This window comes from Trichosurus vulpecula, chromosome 3 (assembly GCF_011100635.1).
Source record: "Trichosurus vulpecula isolate mTriVul1 chromosome 3, mTriVul1.pri, whole genome shotgun sequence".
In the NCBI taxonomy this organism is placed as follows: Eukaryota; Metazoa; Chordata; class Mammalia; order Diprotodontia; family Phalangeridae; genus Trichosurus; species Trichosurus vulpecula.
In genome coordinates, this window is record NC_050575.1 from 271,414,402 (window position 1) to 271,435,514 (window position 21,113).

The 21,113-nt window shown below is 34.0% G+C and overlaps 1 protein-coding gene across 1 annotated transcript in view; it reads left to right on the forward strand.

The window, feature by feature from the left end:
* MACROD2 (mono-ADP ribosylhydrolase 2) overlaps nucleotides 1-21,113 on the forward strand; it is a 2,244,457-nt gene that overhangs the window by 185,818 nt on the left and 2,037,526 nt on the right.

The following is a 21,113-nucleotide window of genomic DNA, read 5'->3' on the forward strand; positions in this document are numbered from 1 at the left end:
CTAATGGGTTTTTTAGATTAAACTAGGTACATCTGTCAGGTCGTCATTCTTTCCTCCCAGGAGAAATTTGGAAATTAGGGGTCTGTGCTCTCATTAATGTTAGTGTGAAGGGGGAATAATGTAAATGCAAATAATGTCATCATTATCCAAATGAGCAGGATATTAAAGTGAGTTGCAGAACTGCATAACTGTGGGTAAATAGATACATTCATTATAAAATGTTCCTTTATAATGTAAGGATAAATGAAGTTTGATCTAGCAAGTCTTGAATTGGGGATGTTTCTCTGAACTAACCTTTTCTTCAGCGTTTCATCGAATGCCTGACCTCATTGATTCGTGTATTTTATTGGAAGGCATAGAATCCAGCCTCTTATGCTATGCCAGTCTTGTTCAAGTCATCTCATAAATTTTCCATAAAGGTCCATCCAATGCTTTAGGAGCCTTCCTCTAGTTCTTTTGCTACTACTAAGGTCCCAGTGCAACATACCTGCTGTGTTCTGTCTTTCACTTATATGGTATGATAGGCTCATCTCCTTTTCCATTTATTTGGTTTTTGATATTATCTTTTATGCTACTTTTTTTGGGAATTAGCCATTGGCTATTGCTGAATCTTAATTATACTCAGCAGTGAACATTATGCATTATTTATGCACTGCCTTTTAATTGTCCCTTGTATGACTTCAGGATTTTGATTCTTTGGAAATAGTATCCCATAATTTTTCAAATACCATAACTTGTAGTAATAGGTAAAAAATCCCAATATTCCGAACATGCTTTTAGAATTTGCTATTATGGGCATTGTATACATCATTCTATACTCCCTGGGACTATGCATTTTCCTTTTCACCCCAGCCATATTCTATTCTACTATTCTTGCTGCTTCCCCTTCCAAACCAGATCACTAAAGACCATGCCCAGAAGGAGCTTAAGTCACTCTGGGATTGTGTATCCTTATTTTAACCCTGCAATTTTTTTCTTCCTGAACCATCATCACCATTACCCACTACTTTTTACCTTTTGCTCTTAGAACTGTAATAACTTAATACTATCATTGCCTCTGGAAAGGATGTCAATGAAGGAACCAATTATTAATTTACTGCTCTGAAATTTTCTTTCTTTATAAATTTAACAATAACCAATAAGCTATAAGAGATCAACCTCCTTCTCTGCCTCAGCTAACATAATCACAGAAGGCCCAGACATACTAGTTGATTCAATCAATCAATCAGCGAAATAGTAAGTTAAGATATTTTCCATTGATCCATCAATTATGTAAGTCCTAATCAATCAGAGAGGATTATAGGGTTTTGACTATAGGGTGAAGAAGGATGACACCACCTAGGAAACATCCCATGACTGGCATAGAGAATCAGAAATTCTTCAGCCCTCTATATAAAACTAATTAGCCCAATGGTATGAAATTTCAGTAGTGGAGAATTACAACTTTAAGTATTGAATGTGAAAGAAAAACCAGGCTGCAGAGAGGGTATTTCTTACTTTTTTCTTCCGTTCTTTTTCCTCCCCTCATTGACTATCTCATCAGAGAGACATCAAAAATACGTCCAACAACAGCAGAGAAACACATTAAAGATAAGCATGGATTCAGAAGTGACTACTTGGGTAAAAGGAAGCTTCAGGGAACATGACTTCTCATGGCTGAGAGAAGTTCCAGAAATATTGCCCTCAAGGAGAGCTACATGAGTACCCTATGAAAAGACAAGAGACTTTCAAGCCCTGAGGTATCAGGCATTGTGAATTGCCCCTTTGCCACATGTATTCCCTACATGTGTTCCTCACAGTGATTGCATTTGAATTTTCAGCCCACTCTTACCATGGACAGTTTATGTATTTTCAGTAGAATGTGTCCCCCTAGATTTTTAAATGAGGACATATTTGTAACTGATATTCTTGCTATGCCATTTGGATCAATGTCTTTACTAAGAGCTAAATAAGTCTACTGTCTATTTGGTAAGGGAAAGCACAATGATGGGTAAACACTATGATGAGGGCTGGTAAGCAACAATGTTAGAATTAAAGGTACAAAACTGTTGGAAAAACTAGAAAGCATTTTGGCAGAAATTAGGCATAAACCAACATGTCACACTGTTTGCCAAGATAAACTCCATGGATACATGACTTAGATATGAAAGGCAAAATTATGAGCAACTTAGAGGAGCAAGGAAGATATTATTTTTCAGATTTATGGAGAAGGGGAGAGTTCATGACTAAATAAGTTATAGAGATTACTGAAGATAAAATGGAGATTTTGGTGATACAAAATTTAAAAGGCAGTGCATAAATAAATCTAATAGAGTTAAAATTTGAAGAGAAAAGTAACTGGTTAAAAAATCTTTGAAGGAATTTCTCTGATAAAGGTCTTATATCTATATGGGGAATGGATTCAAATTTTTAGCACTAAGAACCATTTCCTGAATAGATAAATGGTCAAAGGATAGGAACAAATAGTTTTCAAAGGAAGTAATCCAAGCTTTCAATAGCCATATAAAAATGAACTAAATATCTAATAATTAGAAACATACAAATTATTGCAACTCTGAGGTCTCACCTCATACCCATGAGATTGACAAAGATGACAAAAAGGGACAATGATAAATGTTGGAGGGGCTACTGGGAAAACAGATACACTAGCTCACTATTAGTGGAGTTGTAAATTGGTCTAGCCATTCTGGAAGGCAATTTGAAACCATGCCCCCCAAATTAGGCAACTGTGAATATTCCTTGATTCAGAAATACTACTACTAGGCCTATGTCCTAAAGCGATCAAAGGAAAAAGGAAAAGGATCCATAGCTAAAAAAACTTAGCAGCTCTTTTTGTAGTTGTTTAGATTATGGTATGTTAATACCAAGATATATTATTGTGCCATTGCCATCTCCCTCTCCCCCTCCACCCCTTCTCCCTCTCCTTTTCCTTCCCTCCTCCCAATACACAAGACATACATACATACATACATACATACATACACACACATATATGAATTGGGGTGAGTTCATGCCATTCACATTCAGGGTTATGATCATTGTATATTTTCCTACATCTTATTCTATTCTAATTTTCCCCTCTTTGGTTTTTTTTCTCTCTCTCTTTATAGTGAAGAAGAGAGTGGCGAGAGAAGAGTGTGTTCAGAACCGGTGCCCTATGCCTAATGCCATGTGCTTTCATTCCTTTCCCCCTCTTTCCTTTTATTCTGCTACACCCCATCAGTTTCTTACTCTTTCCTTTTTTCCTTTTAAATTCTTCTTCACAATGTTTCTTTCAAAATCAGAACTTTAGGAAAAGTTCTAGTCATATGTGTGTGGATGTATTTTGCATCCTTCAAATATCAAATCCTTCCCCAAATCTATCTTTTCTCTCTTTTCCACTTCGGTCACTTCTCAGTTTCCTTATGTTTCCCTATTGAGTTTGATGTATTTCTATATGAAACTCTTGTGTATCAGTTCTTCCCTCCTGTTATTTGTTCAGATGAAAGTGAGGATCTAGAGATTTCTGCTCTCTACCTCCTTCTCTCCCTGTTCATATATCTTCTACTTGATTATCTAGTTATGTGAGATAAGTTTTTTCATCATCCCTCATGATTTCTTCCCTAGTATATTCCTTTTTCTCTTCCTTTCTTTTAACATCCTCAACATGCAAAAAATTGCCTCCAAACTCTCTGCCTTACTCAATTTGCTGTATTATCTCTAATGACATTAGGATTCTGAGGGTACCCTTGTATTAACCCATCCTATTAGAATATAAACACTTAATTCTTGTAAAATCCTTTCCACTTGCTCACTACTACTTACCTTTCAAAGGATATTTTGATCCTTGTGTTTATGTTTCAAAGTTTCCACTCAATTCTGTTTTTTTCATCAGGAATACTTGGAAGTCTATTTCATTAAAGCTGAATTAATTCCCTTATTGGATCATACTCAGTTTTGCTGGATAACTTATTCTTGGTTTTGAACCTATATCTGTTGCTTTTCTTTTACAGTAATAGTTGTTGCATCTTTTGTGATCCTGAAGGTGACTCTGGTATTTGAACTTTTTCTGGATTGTTGTAATATTTTTTTTTCTTTGACTTGGATGCTTTGGAGTTTTGTCTATAACAATTTTGAGAGTTTTCATTTTGGAATTTCTTTTAGGAGATAACTGGTGGAGTCTTTTTTTCACTTTGCCCTGTGGTTTTTAGATCTGGGCAGTTTTCTTGAATGATTTCTTGAAATACGATGTCTAGACTTATTTACTTATTCATTTTTTGGTCATAACTTTCAGATAGAATGTCAGGTCTGAAGTCAGGAAGACTCATCTTCCTGAGTTCAAATCTGGCCTCAGACACTTACTAGCTGTATGACTCTGGGCAAATAACTTATTACCCTGTTTATCTCAGTTCCTCATCTGTAAAATCATCTGGAGAAGGAAATGGTAAACCACTCGAGTATTTTTTGCCAAGAAAACTCCAAATGGTGTCACAAAAAGTTGTACATGATTGAAATAGCTGAATTATCCAATCCAGCCAGTTCCATGATTCTTAACCAATATGGTGATAGAAGAAAGAAAATGCCAAACTGATGGGTCATAATTATTTAGAGTAACGGGTGGGGATGAAGATGCCAGGGTGGGAGGTCACAGTTATCTATGGCAAAGGGTAGGGGGAGCTAGAGCTGAGATAATTTGCCTCCACAAATAAAAAGAAAAAACCCTAACATTAGCCAGTTATATGACCTTTTAAAAATAGATAAAATACATTTAAATGTTTAAATGGATAGCTATAAGTTTCATGATCTTCCTTGTGCCACCCTATGGTGAAGGTACTAATAACCACTGAATGGAAAAGGTGGGTAGTGAGAGGGAACATAAAAAGTTAAATATTATAGTGAGTACACTGAATTTTTAGCCCTATTTCTTCATTGCTCTTCTGAGAATTACAAATAATAACTCATGTATAGCTTGTACTTGAAAAATTATGAGTAATATATAACTCTTCAAAAGTACATAAATTGTCTTTAGTAAAATCAACTGATTTTTCTCATCTGTGAAATGGTAAGTTTGATTAAATGAAGAGGATAATAATGCTTGAAGAACCTATTTCACTGGCTTGTGAGGCAAATGCTTTGAAAATCTTAAAGTACTATATACATATGAGTTATTATTCCATGTCAAAATCTGGAATTCTCTTTGAATTTCATGGTTATTCCTGTTTTACTTTACAGTAGGCATGCCAATAACTTAGAAATTGAGAAGATGAATATCAGGAATAAGTACCTGCCATATTTCTTGGTTATTGCTTTTCTGGGAATTAGAAAAAAGGATTCTCATGTGCTTGTATTGATGGGCACTGTGTACCTTAAACAAACAAATGAGCAAAAAGACAAAATGCTTTGACATTTGAAGATATCAGTGCTAGAGGTGAGAATATTAATGGGTGACTTGTTTCATCATGAATATTGGTTACCTGATGTAGCCACTGTTTGCAGGGCGTATTGCTATTCATGGTTCTACCTTGGGCTTACGAGATCTTCCACCCATCTGTGTACATCACTGTGGCCTTTCTGCTACTGCTGTGGTGTAGCAATGACCATAAAATGAGCAGCACAAACTTATTTATTGTGAAATGATCTATATGCTGTTTGGCAAGTGAGAAATCTCAATTCATTTAAAGATTATTGCATTTATTTTCATCTTGAGTAAATCTTGGATTTGCAAATCTTAGCAAAACTTTAAAAATATTCTTCAGAAATAACCTGCTTTTCTAGGCCCCTGCTGGTTGAATGAAAGACAGTAGGTGGTAAAATATGCTGGAAATTCTTATTTTGCAAATTGTAGGCTAACCTTGCATATATATCTTATTAATAAAGTAACCTACTTATCTTATTTTTTAAAATACCAGCACTGAGAGAACTGCTCTCTTTGGTTTTGGAGGAGGCCAGTTGCAGTGTGCAAATTGTATATCATTTCAGTACATGTTTTAAAGTTGACATGGAAGGAAACCTGTGACAGGTTATATTGTGCCACCATGACCCTTGGTGCAGGGGTATCATCTGTATTACCTTTATATCAGGGCCTAAGGATGGTGGTAATAAGGTTAATTCAGAAAAATTAAAGTTACCTAAGGAACTTGTTTAAGAAAGGACCCCTCTTCTCTAACCAACTAGAATAGAAAGTTGCTGTTCAGTTGTTCATTTGTTCCCGAATATTTCTTACCCCGTGGACCATACTATCCCTGGGGCTTTCTTCACAAAGATGGAAATCACTGGAGTGGTTTGCCATTTCCCTCTCCGAGGTATTAAGGCAAAGGTTAAATGACTCGCTTAAAGTCACACAGTTAGTAAGTATCCCAGAATGGAATTGAACTCAGGTCTTCCTCACTCTAGGACCAGGACTCTATCCATAGAAGTTCCTGGTTACCTCCAGAATAGAAAATAATAGGAAGCTAACAAAGATTTTTCCTTTTTTCATCCCATGCTTCTAACTATATCTGAACAGAGGAAATTGGTTTGTTAGTAAGGAATTTTTTTAGGACTAAGAAATATTCAAGTATTCTTTATGATAAACATCCATAAAAGAGCATAATAATACCTGCCCTAGCTACCTTGCACCATTGTTATGAGAATTAAATGAGAAAATGTGTTTAAAGCAGTTGGTAAACCATAAAGTACTATGTAAATGTCAGCTGTTATTTTCTCTTTTATGTTAACTCCTCCAGGGATCCTTTAATGGCATTCTGTTACTATGCTGTAGCTTAGGAAATTGTATATGTATACATACAATTGCATGTGTACATCTGTATATACATATGTATATACTGAAGAACTTTATAAAGAAGGAAAGTGAGTGTATACATTTTAAAAATTGACAAGGTCATCTTAGAAATTTTAGGTCATGTATCTTAAGAATTAACTAGAAGAAAAATACTTATGTGATTAAGTGTAATATTTATTTATCTGCGAATATATGCTAGGCTAATGACCAGGCCTTAACTAATGTCTTCCATGTATAAAAATCATTTCACAAAAGTTGTACCTCTATTCCCAAGGTTATCAAAGCCCATACTGAATGAAATTTTCACAGATTTATTTTCACAAATCTGTTGGTTTCACAAAGCTCTTATTTTATTCTCATACAATTTTCCAAAATAGTATTGGTGTTAATATTACAATTAATTCTCAAATTTCTGTGAAAATAAAAAGAAGTAATAGCATAGATAACTGAAAATTATTTGTATTGTGGCTTAACTATATTATCTACTGAAAAATCCTCTATATAATATATAAAGTCATATGAAAATTAGTTTTTATTCTCTTAACCCATAACACCTGACTGTGGACATCAATAATTCTCTATTGTAGGCTACTCTTAGGATATTGAATTAGTCTAATATGTTCTGGCTACTTTGTAAAAATTTCTTTTTGCTCTTTGAAAAGATCTACGCAATTCTTCACAAAAGCTCCAAGAGTGCATGTGAATGTGTGTGTGTGTGTGTGTGTGTGTGTGTGTTTATACAATCTCATATGTGCAGAAAAGTCTATTGAGGATAATAGGATGTCTTGATTTATTAAGATTGTCCTAGTTTAGCCTTAGTGTGCTTCCAGATTTACATTGGGGTTATGTGTGATTATTGTAGAAATGCAGCGATAGCAATTTTAGCATAACTGGTCTACTAGTTGTCTAGTTTTACCCCCTCCAGACTCTTTCCACTTTGTTTTTTCTTTCTTTTAAAATGAAGGAACCTGTAATCCAGGTCTCTGGCAGTGGCCCAAGCATCTTTTAGCTCTGCTCCCTACAAAGGCTTCCTTTCTGTGATTCTCTGTCCTACTGTGATGATGATAATGAAGATGTCCTACTTTTCCTGTTGTGACCATCTAGTCATCTAGGGCTAACAAGTTCAAGACACAGCACTGTGTGCAAAGAGACAAAAAAGGAATGGTTATTGATATAGGTGATCATTAAAAATGCAATATTATAAATAACATTTCTTATAGTTTTAAAGGTTTTATTTCCCTAGTGACTTTATTTGAAGCAATTGTGGTGAAATATTATACTTAGATTTTTTTTTGAAAAATAATTTGCTTTAAAAATGTGGAGTATGTGGGTTGCATTTTTACCAGAGAATTTATCACTAAATTGCCAGCCTTCTTGAACTTACCCTAGGTCATCAACAGTCTGTTGCTAGGATTTTATGCTAGGATACCTGTCTCCTAGGTATCTTCACTTGGTTATCCTACTAGCACTTCTAACTCAAAATATCTAAAGTTGCCTTCACAATGTTAGTACCACCCTCATTCTCTATGCCTTCCATCCTCTTCACCCCTTTTCACTCCAGTCCATTGCCTCCAAATGCTTTTCTTCCTGTCTTTCCTATTTCTGCTACTGAGTCATCCATAGGTGAAATCTCCAAGTCATCTTTGAATTCTTTTTGCTCATCTCTCACATCTGATTAGTTGACACTTTGTGACTTCTACCTCCACATTATTTTTTTCATATCTGTCCACTACTTTCCATTATTCTTATCACTATCCTATTTGACTCTCTCCACCTCTTTTCTCATTGATTTCAATAACTCCTTAAATGTTCTTGCCTCAAGATTTTTCTTCTTTCAACTCATTCTATAAAATGATGTTTTATTAGTCTTTATGACTGTTGCTCTGATACTTCCACATTTTCAAAAGTTTTCAATGACTCCTCGTTATCTGTTGACTAATGTCCAAACTGCGTAATGCAGAATCAAATCCATTATGTGCTCTGGGCTCAGCCTATTTTTCCAGATTTATATCCAACAACTTCACTTTATCTAATGTATTTTATATATATATATATATATATATATATATATATATATATATATATATATATATATATATATCAAACTGAGTTGCATTACTATTTCTTGAAAAAAACCCCAATCTCCCGTGGTGCATCCATGTATTAGAAAGGGCTGCTTCAATGATATCCAAGAATATCCTAAAAGGAAACAGTCTAGTAATCCATACAGAAAGAACAAACATATTAAAAATGCTCGTATCAAATATAAGATGTATTTCGAAGGCCAAACCATTAAGTGAGTCTAAAAGTACGTCTATCTGATACAGATACTATATATGGACCCAAAACTGAATAGGAAGAAGAAAACAAATTAGATTACAATTAAGAAATTGTTCAAGGCTTTAATAATCCTAAACTTCTCCACAAAATCTATCTTTTGAACACAAATGTTTTTCTCTGTGCTGCTATATAGTTGTGAATCTTGGAATAACATTCTCTAAAGAATCAAAGTTGTATATAAACCAAAGATCAATGGAAAAAATCTTGGTGGGTACAAGTAGAGTGTAGTATATTCCTAATGATGACATATCCCCGAAGTCAAGTAAGAGACATTTTATTTAGAATATGCATGATCAGAAAAAGAAGGTAGGTTGGCCATATAGTGAGAGCAAGGTATGGCACAGCAAAGTGCTCTATTGGCATATAAAATGTAGCAAAATCTAAAGAAAGTCACCTAGAATGTTGAGTTGGTGCTCTGAAAGAAAAAATTCACACAAGCAGTGAGGATATTGGAAAATTGTTATCTTGGATTCATTGAAGCACTGAAATGTCTCTACTCATGCTTTCCCCCTCTTCTTGGAATGATCTACCTCCCTTTGCCTTTAAGACAACTCAAATAACATATCCTTTGTGAAATTTTTCCTGACCCCTGAGCCTATAAACTCAATGAGGGTAGGGATGAAAAGATCAAGTACCATTCCTTTTATATTCAAAAGAACATAGCACAGTTTCTTGAATCCAGTAAATACTCAACAAGTATTTTTAATTGAAATCTTAGTAATTAAGGAGGGAGAGATAGTACAAATCAATGAAATGAACAAATAATTCTAAAACCTAATCTTAATCATTGGTTTTTATATTGGTTTCCCCTACCACCAGTGATATGGACTTATTTCTTTATGTATAAAATAAAGGGCTTGGATTAGATAGTCTCTATTGTCTCTTTCAGCTCTAAGTCGTATAAAGTCCCTTATAGTTCTAATATTAAGTAACCATTCTATGATTCTGCTATGTTATAATGCTTTGCTTTTCATAACTTTATATATAATATGCATCTATTATATCATGTAGACATACGAGATGTCAAAGTATATATTATATAGACATAGGAGATGAAATAAAAAAGGCATGATTACAAATTTGTTCAATGTGCATGGTAAGAATTAGCTGTAGCATTAATGAATTTAGACATCTGGAAAGTTTGTAGCTGTGTAAATCTGAAACCCTCTGAAGGATTTTTTCAAACATGAATCAATAAGGTGTCATTGCTTAGTTGTAAAAGAAGCATTGTAATTTTCCTTTTTGTAATGCAACCAGACCATTGTTGAAATTGCATTCATAAAGAATTTCTCTAAGGTAGCTATTATAGATGCTCCTTTCCATGTGCCATAGAATACATGCTTATAGAGGTTTTGAATGGTTAACTTTCAATTTGTCTGTGATTTTTCCTTTTAGATTTTGCATCTCATTTGAATTCAACTTTGTAGATCATTGTTAATACAAACAAGCAAACAAATTTTTAATTTTTCTTCTACAAATCCTGTCTGTTTACTTTTGCTTAGTTTAAATTGTCATTGTGCATTCTGTTGAATTCATAAATGGAAATCAGTCCCTGTGATGGCTGATAGATACTGAGATAGATATGGTACCATATATCTCTTAATGGATGGGTCACTTGGGATGACCCTTAAAAAAACCATTCTGCTGGATTTCTTATAATATCTTCCACATAGATATCTTTGTTATATAACCAGCATAAATTATCATCAATCTCTGATGCTTTAAAAAGCAATGACCTCTTTTCCTAGGTTTTCTTCTGGAGAATTTCATTTTTAAAATGACATGTTATTGGAAGGAGAGAACATCGATTTTTTTATTAATCGAAAAAATTAAATTTAAAGAAAAATGTCAGGTTAAACAACAATGATTTAATGTATTCATTATCTTCCTTAACCCATCAGTCAAAGGAAACCTATTATTTTGCCTGCCCAATTGCTATAGAAAGGGATGTTAGGATTAGACAACACATCCTTTTATGAGTTCTGCCAGTTTAAAAATTTTGATTTAAAATGTCAATGTATTACATATATTTTTGTCTTCTTAATCAAAATTAGAAGTACAGCAATTTCTAATGGAACTTTGATAAGCTCACATTATAGGACTTGTTATTCCTTTCTTTGGGATATTCAAAGTTGATCAAATTTTAGTTAGAGGAAATATATCCACTTTTTATCCGTATGCATTCCTAATAGAGTTTAGTGGAAAGAGCAGTGCATTATTAGTCAAGAGACTTGGGTTCTATTCTTAGCACTTACACTAAGTAGCTGAAAGCCAGGTAGCTAAGTTTTCTTTACTTTGATTGCCTCATCTGTAAATTGTGGAGTTTGGATGAAATGATAGCCAGAGTCTTCCTCTCTCTAAATGTTTTGGTCTACTTTTAGAAAGATATAATTCATTTATTCAACAAACATGTGTTAAGTGCTTACATCATGAAAAAACCTGATTAAGTGCAGGGTGCTGAAGACCCAAAGATAGAAATGAAAAAGAACTGCTGTCCTCAAAGTGTTTAAATTATTTATTCTAGGGATTATATATAACATATAGAGAAATATGAGATAATTGGAGGAATAAGAGTACAAGCAACTAAAGTTAGGGAGAAAACAGTATGGTCCACGATGGTATTGCAGGGATTTCCTTATTTTCCGAAACCTTTAGAAATATTCCTCTTGAATACTAAAGCTCTTCTACTATCATGATTTTGTGTAAAATGATGAATTTTGATTAAATTGAAAAATAAAGTGCAGCCTTATTAAGTACCTAAAAGGACTCAATGAATGCCGTGATTATGGAATTACTTGAATATATCTGTTTATATGATAAAATGTGAAATTGGCATAGCTTTTCATTTCAGATGTGGTTGCAATACAAATGATATAAAACTCCTCAAGCATGCTTCATGTTGCATAGTACCTAGCATATTGTCAAGTATAGGAACTGCAAAGGCATATTGAATCACTGGTTAATCAGAACCTGAATCTCTATATCAATTTAAGTTTTAAAATATCTAAAGTTATTTAGACCATTCATAAACTTGTTAAGAGACTTACTCTCATTTTGAAGTCAAACTTAAGTGGGAAGAACACATTTAGGACATTAAACACTTATGCCATACCTGCCTTAACATGTACTTTTGGCTCAGCAAGACATGAATTCAAAACTAGTCTCAGATACCTGCTAGCCGTGTAACCTTGGGCAAGTAACCTCAGTTTGCCTCTGTTTTCTTAATTGTAAAAAGGGGATAATCAAAGCACTTACCTTCTGTGATTGTTGTGAGGAACAAATGAGGTAATGTTTGTAAAAAACACAGCCCAGTGACTTGCACATGGTAGATACTATATAAATGCTTATTCCATTTCAAGATCTAGATGGTATTGGGGCAGCTAGGAGGCACAAATCCAGCCTCAGACACTTGACACACTTACTAGCTGTGTGACCTTGGGCAAGTCACTTAGCCCCAATTGCCCTGCCTCCCCCCCTGCAAAAAAAAAAAGATCTAGATGGTATTCTATTACTACAAGTCTATAGTTAATATTATTCTATTAGGGCAGTGAGGTGGTACAGTGGATAGAGTGTTGGGCCTGGAGTCAAGAAGAAATAAATTCAAATCCAGCCTTGGATACTTACTCGCTATATGACCCTGAACAAGTCACTTAACTTCTATTTGCCTCAGTTTCTTCATTGATAAAATGGAGATAATGATAGAATGTGCCTCTCTTGTTTGTTATAAGCTTCTAATGAGATAATAATTTTAAAGTGTTTAGCACAATGCCTGGGACATAGCAGGTATTACACAAATGTTAGCTATTATTAACATGCATATAATAACCCATAAAATATTAACTTCACCTTGAAGACCAGTATAGAAACATTAACATTTCCTCATCAACAAAGGGGAAGAGGATAGATCAATGATACAGAAATTATAGAAAGTTTATCTTTAGTGGGCCCAAAATAAGTGATTAATTATATAATGAAGTGGTAGAAACTGCACAACAAATCACAGCAGGTTGCCAAAATTTAACACTTTCCAGATGATTACAAAGACATGATCAGTGACTAGAATTATGCATGAGAAACTTATTGTTCTTTATAAACTAATAGATAATAGATCCCTTTTGGCGATAATAAGTCTCAAATTAATAGACGACAAATGCAAATAACAAATAATTCTTGTTATAGTTGGAGTCTGATAGTGTTAGACAATTAATAGCTAGATGACCCTGGGCTGCTTCAGTTTCCTTATTGGGGTTAAGGGCTGGATTTCCCTCTAGAAGGAGTATCAGGCAAGTGTCAAGATCATATTCATGCCTTAGGATGTCTTTAGCCTTATTAGATAATGATTATTGAGGTGAAGCCCAATGCAAAATAACAGGCCATAGAGGCTTTAAAAAGGATCTAATGAATGTGTAGATTTGGTATCTATTGTCAATATCACAAAATAGAATGTTTCCTACCTCATAGTTCAAAATGTCCCCAGTTTTTAGAGTTGCTTTCTTAAGGGAATGCCAGTCCCAGGAAGTTGCAGTCCATGTACTTGTTTTGCCTTAGTCTCAAAAGCTGGTGTCCAGTAGACAGATATCATGAAGCCTCTCCATTTCTCTCCAGGGTTCTTACAAAGGCCAAAATCCTAAGCAGATATGTTTCCCTTTGTCGGCTTTAAATAATGTCTCCCAGATGTGAAGCTCTGAGTTCCTAGAACAGCACTACATAGATCAAATCTCTCCATAATGCAGTAAATTTCTATCATCCATCTCATTTTCTCACCATTCTCACCTTATAGAATTTTCTCTTGATCATTTCTCTTTAGCCTTAGTCTCCCTATAAAGTAAGGTTTGAGTAGGCTAAAGATCTGTACCAACCCCTGTGCCCTGCCACTTGTGATTGGGCCTTATCTGTAAAATGGAAATAATAATATGTGCACTGCCTCCTGTAGTACTATTATGAGGAAATTACTTTGCAAGTTATACAATGCTATAGAAATAGCAGGTGATATTTTATTATTATGTATTATATGATGGAGCAGAGAATAGAATAATTTTTTCCCTTTTTTTTGGAGGGGGGAAGGCAGGGCAACTGGGGCCAAGTGACCTGCCCAAGGTCACATGGCTAGCAAGTCTGCCAAGCATCTGGGATCTGATCTGAACTCAGTTCCTCCTGACTCCAGGGCCGGTGCTCTACTCACTGAACCACCTAGCTGCCCTAGAATCATTTTTTAAAAAGCACTTATTAAATGTTTATATATAGCAGGAACTGTTCTAGGAGCTGAGATACAGGTATAAAGAATAAATTAATGCCTACTCTTTATGGACTTAGATTTTATTAGGAAAAAAATAGAGGATTATGATAATATTCTATGTATGATCTGAGGAGAACCTGTCTGGAGGGTGGCTATGGGACTAGAGAAAGGGTAGGTAAAAGGGGAGCTTTGAAGGAAGAATTGATGTGAGTTAATGCCTTTCTGGATATAGGGGATAAACTATAAGCAAGTTGTAGGGAAGACAGTGAGGTCTGTTTTATACATACTGAGTTTGAGGTGGTTGTATGATATCAAATGATAAATTATCTAATCAGTTTTGTAGAGTAGGGCTCATTTTACAGATGGATTAAAAGTTTATATTTCAGTCATGGACATAGGCTTGATAGTTGAAGTTATGAGAATGGTTGATCCAACTCCAAGGAAAAAATATCAAGAGACAGTGACTGACAAATTATGGGGTGTGTGTGTGTGTGTGTGTGTGTGTGTGTGTGTATAGCACACTATTATGCTAAAGAAATGACAAATGGGATGGTTTCAGAGAAACCTGGAAAGACATGCATAAACTGATACAGAGTAAAGTGAGTAGAAAACAAGGAGAACAGTTTATATACTGACAAAATTGTTACACAATTTTGGAAGATAAGACATATGATGAATGAAATGAGCAGCCATGATTTGAGTATCTATGATAGAAAATGCTACCCCACTGCTGACAGAGAGGCGATGGATTCAAGATGTAGAAAGAGACGTACATTGTTGGACATAGCCAACATGAGATTTTTTTTTTGCTTGATTGTGTATATTTGATAAAGGGATTTTCTTTTTACAGTGGTGGGGGAGAATTGGGAAGGAGAAAAAGTGAATGCTTATTAATTTAAAAAGATTAGAAAGAGAAGTCTAAGTACATCTGTGGTTAAAGGACACATGTAGTCAAGGCAGAAGAACAACTGAGGGAAAGTTGATCAGAGAGGTGAAGGAATCACTAGGATACCAGAGTGTTATAGAAACTAAGGAAATAGATTTGAGGAGAAGGTGATCAGAAAGGTCAAATAAAGCAAAGAGGTCACAGAAAATGAGCATTAGATTTGACAGAAAGGAAATTGCTGGTAACTTCTGGGAAATTACAGTAGAGCCATAGGGATAAAACCCAGATTTCCTGGATCAAATGAATGTTCAGGAATGAAATCACTGTACACATACCACTTGCTTGAGAAGTTTGTCATGGAATAGAAGGATGAAAAATAGGACAATGAGGTATCAGTGTGGGCAGTAGAGTCAACTGAAGTGTGATAATGATTTCAAGGAAAATATTTGCATATTTGAAAATTTAAAAAGGGAAGGAGTTCATAGAGAGTGAAATATTGAATTTGTTTGAGAATTAGTTGATTCAAATGGAATTAAAGTTCTTTTGAACTTTGCCAAGAGGGAAGAATAAGACATAGATGAAGATTGGTATAATATTCCAAATCTTGATAAATTACTTTGAGTGTAAACTTTTTAATTTATACTGCTTTGAAAAGAGTATCTGTAGGCACAAATAAAGGAAAAGCAATTCATTGAAACATTTAAAAAGTAATCTTGTCAATAAACAAAAGGATTTCCTAGTTTTAATTGGGAAAGTAAAATAAATATTTGTCTTTTTTTTTTTTTGGCAGGACAATTGGGGTTAAGTGACTTGCCCAAGGTCACACAGCTAGTACATGTGTCAAGTGTCTGAGGCTGGATTTGAACTCAGGTCCTCCTGACTCCAGAGCCTGTGCTCTACTTACTGCACCACCTAGCTGCCCCCAATATTTTTTTCTTTCGATTCCTAACCGTGAAGCAGATGCCCTAAATATTTTATTTTTGTGATTTTTCTGATAATGTTAAGAATCTCTCTCTCCCATACCTTTCCTTTGGAAAAAATTTTGATGCTAAATTTTACATGGCCCAAGTGTTTAGGGATTCCATGTACTTACTGCTTTTAAGTGTAGCTCAGTGTGTATACACTGGATTCAGATGTGTGCTCTATAGTGACATGTATATTTTCAAGGTAAGTGGGTCCATGATTAAAGATCTTATGACAGTGTTTATGTTTAAAATCATCCCTAAGGAAATCACTCTAGTGGCACCAGGTGCTTAAGACAACTAGAAGGGAAAGTGCTCATCTAAGTTGTGTGTTTCAGTTCACTGAGTATTGCGCTCTGTTGGAACATTAAATAAATTTAATCTTAGGCATCTTATTTTTTTCAAGATGACTTGCCTTTAGACACTTCCCTTTTGGTTTTTGAAGCCACTTGACACATTTATTTTAATTGGTAACCAAAAAAATCTGTTCTATTGCTTATTAAAGTTGAGTTTCTATTTCAGGATTTTGCTTTGCTTAGGTGGATGATCTGAGATGCAATGTGGTCGTTTTCTTTGGAGAAGTCTTACAACTGTTTTCTTCCACAATTCAGTTATTCTCTTCCTTATCCCTTTCCTGTTTTCTATCTAGAGCATCTGTTCATTTCTTTTTGCCCTTTTGCAGAGCTTGATAATTTTCTTCTCAATTAACTATGGGATACAGTTCCTCAAAGGAGTTAAACATTCTGGCAGTCACCACCTCCTTGGAACTAAAAATTTCAATATTATTATCTTTGCAATCTGCCTTTAACTATTTGTTGTCCCTGTGAAAGATATCAAATTGTCTGCCAGAGCATTTGAGGCTTTTTGAAAAACTAGATTTACGCTAGGGAAATTTTTGGCTATGCATACATGAAAGATATCATTTATAAAGGATTCTATTATCATTATAGGATAGCTCCTCTCTTGAATAATCGGGATATTTTATTTTATGTGTATTTGAAATGATTTAATGTTCGGATGCAGTGGTTAAGGAAGACATGATAGTTGATCATAACTTGTATCAATTTAAAGTATATTCAGGATAATGTCAGATTCTGTTGGTTAATTTTTGCTAAAAGTATTTTTCTGTTTTCTTTGTTATAAGGCAATGGGGAGGGATATATTTAGAAATAAAGATGATGTAAACCAAAGGTACCAATACAAAATTTAAAAACAAATTAAAATGTATATCAATAGTCTTGCAAATATCATTCAATTTTATCAATTCCTTAACCTTGTCACTTTATCTTGAAGTAGTTAAATTTAATATTAGCACTATTTTTAAGTTTGTGACACTCAACGTGGTAGAATAAAATCTAGCCTTTCTTGAAATGATGCTAAAATTGACATTGTAGTTTAATAAGTGTAATTTCACTGAAGTTTTCGATCTTCAAGTTCATATTGTTTTTCTGTAATTGTAGAAGTCATTTCTAGCCACCCATTTTACAGTAAATATAATGATTGTGAAAGAGTGAAAAGGTATCTAGATATGAATCATTTAGAGGAGGAGAAAGTTGTGTCATAGGTTTATGTTGATACAGCTTGTTACTTCAGAAAAACCTTAACAAAAACATTTAAAAATTTTTTTGTCTTCATCTCTCTACTTCTAAGTTCATGTGAGAATACATTTCATACGATTACAGATCAGAGACTCAAGGGCTAGAAAGGGCCTCAGAGGCTAGCTACTCCAATCCACTAATTTAGCAAATGAGGAAATATAGGCCCAATGAGTTTAAGTGACTTGCCCAGGATTACGATTTAGTAAGCACTTAACTCTTTATGCACCTCTTCCTCATTTCTTATAGATATTTTACCTTTCTTCCAAAGAAATTAAATGTTATTTTATTAATAGATGATTTTTTGCCACAGTCAAGACTTAAGTAGTAGATTGGAAAATTGTTTTTAAAATGTTGAAAATTTTGCTCTACTATTCATTATATTCATTTTGTTGTTCAGTCATTTTTCGGTCATGTCTGACTCTTTGTGACCCCATTTGGGGTTTTCTCAGCAAAGATACTGGAGTGGTTTGCCATTTCCTTCTCCAGCTCATTTTACAGGTGAGAAACTGAGGCAAACAGGGATAAGTAATTTGTCCAGAGCCATACAGCAGTGTCTGAGGCTGGATTTGAACTTATGAAGCTAAATCTTCCTGATTCTCAGCCCAGAGCTCTGTCCACTGTGCGACCTTGCTGCCCCTATATTCACTTAGTTGAACAACAAATGCTTATTGAGGATCTGTTAAGTGCACTAAGGCACTGTGCGAGAGTTAAGAATATGCATGACCCTGTCCTCATCTTTAATACTTTTTGACTAATTGCCTGAAGGACAAATAATGATAACTCTAACCAATTTCACACAAAATAATATGTGAATAAACGCCATATAACTAAGCATCATAGATGTACAGAGGATTGAGAGGTCACTTCTAGGCAGATTTCTCAGATAAAAGCATCTCACAGAAGAGGTAGCACTTGAGCAGTACTTGAAAGATCTCAGGATTTCAGGTTTGGAAACATCGTCAAGGGCCAAAGCCACAGTGGAAAAGCAATCCCCTGTACAATATACCTGGCACATGGTCTTGTAGCCTTCGCTTGGATACTTCCAGGGAAGGGGAATCTACTATCTAACAAAGACAACCCCTTCAAGTTATGGACAGCTTTAATTTTAGGAAGATTTTCATTATATCAAGCCTAAATTATTTGCAATATCCATCCTTTTATTCCTAATTATGCTCTTCTGGACCAGAGAGAATTTGTTTAATCCCTCTTCCACATGACAGCCCTTAAAATAGTTAAAGAGAGTTATATTGTCCTCCCTGAATCTCCTCTCTAGACTGGTTCATATAACCAAGTTTTATTTGGCAGGTATAGATGATGTCCATAGACAGAGATTAGGCTCAGCTTTAGGCATGTCACTTATGGTGATGTCTTTATTTACTCATCTACTGACCTAAAAAAGGAAAAAAAGAACAACCCCTCAAACGCGATTATGAGAACTAGAAGATGAATCTGATCTCTAATCATAATTATTTTTAATGACCCAAAAGTTTTTATCTGGGGGAAAATTTTTCAAGAACAAAAAAGACTTTATTTTGTGTAATAATTATTTTAAAAATACCAACAGTTTTTTTGTGCTTGAAATTCATTAGTGTATTTTTTTACCTTCAATTAAAAATAATTGTTTAAATACTTTTAAATATATCACTGTGACATAAAAATTGCCGTATTTCGAAATTTTTCTAAGAAATATATTTGACTTTTGCAAAGAAATAACATGCATTCTAAGTTAGTCACATTTTGCAGTGGGATAGACCGAAGAAATTAATATGTTAAATCTTCTAAATTTTATGGTTACTGAGTGACATACTGATAGTGATTACCACATTTAATGTTAATGGAACATTAAAACTACAAAAGTATTCATTATTTTGAAATGAAAAGGCAAATATTTCATTATACAATGTTGTAACATCTATTTTCCCTGCCACATACTGGAGATTTTTTTTTATGCTCCGAGAGTTATTCTGTTACTCTTGCTGACCTCATTAGTGTAGAGAACAAATTAAAATGAGAAAAAAAATGGTACTTCTTTGAAAGCTTTCGTTCCTTTTGTCATTCGTTTATAATAAGCCACCTCTTTATATTTCACACGACTATTGTGTCAGATGTGAAAATGTATATGAAATTGATTTGGTAGCATTTGGTAGCATGGTTTATGATTTTTAATACATATACTTAAAGCATTATAATAACACCATGTTTAGTTAAAAAAATTGGATTCTCTAAATATGTGAGCTAAATGATTATATGTAAAAAACATGATTTTATATAGAAAAATGACAATGGAAAATAACGAATCGCATGGAGCTGATTTTAATAAACCAAAAAAAAAATTAAAGAATTATAGCTTTCCTCTGTTCAAATTCTCCACTGTCTTCTGCTCTCCTATTTCCATATTGGTACTATATGATTAATTTGGTGCTCAGGTTAAATTATGTCAGAACTACTTTAGTAAAGTTAACAATGACTGATTTAGTGACTACACATGATTGGGATTCAGAATACTAAAATGCACGCTTTGTTACTTTTACTGGTACATGAAAACTAAAATTTTTGCTCAATGCATAGTGGTTAACTGTATAATTGTTATAAACAAAGAGTTTCTGCATTGCTAAGTTTGTAGATTTTTTTTACATGAATATAATCTTATGTGTTTCCTAATAGGCTTTTGCTTTGGATTTTAAGTAGTAAAAATAAATCATGCAAAATGAAGCTTCAGTTTTTTTTAAAGGTTGTGTGTGTATGTGTGTGTGTGTGTGTATGTTTGTGTGTACTAAAACTACTGGAGGCATTTTGTCTAGATAGAAGAAATGAATACCACATTACTTATTAAATAAATGTATTTTATTTTTCTTCATTAATATATAATCACTACATTAAAAGTAATTAATTTCCTGATTGTCGATGATAAACGTCTACTTAAATTTTGCTGTATCTATAGGAATTTAAGTTCTTAAAAATAAGATATTGATTAACCTTATAACTGGGAGCAAAACCGACATCATAAATAAAGCATAGTGAGTCATTTGGTATGTAGCATCTGTTTGACTAAAGGAAAACAAGTATCAGATCTTGTTTTCAAATGAATTCCAATTGGCCTTCTAGAGATCCTTGTTTTTCAGTAGTATCTACGTTGTAAAATCAAGCCTTGACATCTGCTTTACAGGCTTTCTATTTAGAAGCCTGTTTTAAATTAAATTGATATTTGTGTTAATACCATTGTCGTCTAATTACAGAGTCCATTAATGCTTCTTTATGTTAATTTAATGAAGATAACTAATGTAATCCTGTCAGAAATTATGTTTATTTTAAATAATTATTTAGAATGGAT